The following is a 1483-nucleotide window of genomic DNA, read 5'->3' as shown; positions in this document are numbered from 1 at the left end:
ATGGCAATGTAATGATATACGATGGAATGAATATGGAACTGAGGTTCTCTCATGTAAACTATCATATAATTCACATACAATAAAACATTAAAAAAAAAAAAAAAGATTTACAGCTTCGGAAACCCTGAACAGGGTCGCTAGGGGTCGATTCTGACTCCACGGCACATAACCACCACCACCTGGTCTGGAACTACCATGACTTGCCCTTTGAGGTGGAAGAGAGGCCCATACTCTATGACACACAGGCACCCTAAACCTGAGTAAAACTGGGTCTGTTAGCCTGGAATCTAGAGCAAGGCAGATACCAAGTAGACAAGTGGTGCCAGTCACCATGTGTCAACGTAACTACCTGGTATTCCTTACCCAGAAGGCAGTCCTGAGGATGTGGCCCCTTCTCATTCCCTGTCAGCAGGCCCCCAAGAGGATCTCTATTCCCACAAAGAAGGCTGCCTAAAAACTACAAGTAACAGCAGGACCCACACTAAATGCTGTACCCTGAAAATTCCCCCTAACTCTCATGCCCACCCTATGAGATGAGTCCCGGTGTGACGGTGTGGATTAAAGTGCTGGACTGCAAAGTCGTTTGAACTGCAAGGTCGGCAGTTCAAGCTCACCAGTCACACTTTGGAAACCCTATACAGGGTTGCTATGGGTCGGAACTGACTCAACAGCACTTAACAACAACAACAACAACTCTATGTGATGGGTGCAGTTTTCATCCTCATGTGACCAAGGAGGAGACAATCCACAAAGGACCAAGTGGCTCTCAGCAGATGGTACTAGTGCACCTAGTTCCTACATTGTCTGCAGTGACATTACTCACCAAGTTCAACAAAACCCACAGCAAATGACCTTTGGGTCATTTAGTAGCCTGAAGTAAGATCCAGCATAAGTAGAACTATGGTGCCAGCTGGAGACTCTGAGAGGTAAAAAGTGGTTAATATATTTGGCTGCTAACCTAAAGGTTCAAGTCCATCCACAGGCACCTCAGAAGAAAGGCCTGGTGATCTACTTCTGCAAAATCAACCATTGAAAACCCTGCGGAGCCCAGTGCTGCTCTGACACACGTGGTGCCTCCATGGCTTAGAGTCAATTTGTCAGTAACTGGTGGTTAATCCTTCATGATTAGTGGGTATTATGGAATCCTGATGTGGTGCTATAGTATAAGCAGTGGACTACTAATCTCAAGGTTGGTGGTTCAAACCCACCAGCTGCTCCTATATAGGGTTGCTATGAGTCGGAACCACTATGGCACTTAGCAACAACAACAGTGGGTATTCTATTTCTTTGCCAATAGGGATATCAGATTTAGGGGATATCAGAGGCTGTGAAGCTTCAAAAGAATCTATTAGAATAGACTAAGGTGGTCTATAAACCAAGCTGGATTACCATATATAATACAGGGTGCCCAGGTAGTTTTAAATTTGACAAATAATGTTTTTTCAGCATAAAGTCAAGAGTAAGTGCAAGATTTCTACACAAT

This window comes from Chrysochloris asiatica, unplaced genomic scaffold (genome assembly GCF_000296735.1).
Source record: "Chrysochloris asiatica unplaced genomic scaffold, ChrAsi1.0 scaffold00346, whole genome shotgun sequence".
Lineage (NCBI taxonomy): Eukaryota > Metazoa > Chordata > Mammalia > Afrosoricida > Chrysochloridae > Chrysochloris > Chrysochloris asiatica.
This window is presented reverse-complemented; position numbering follows the sequence as displayed.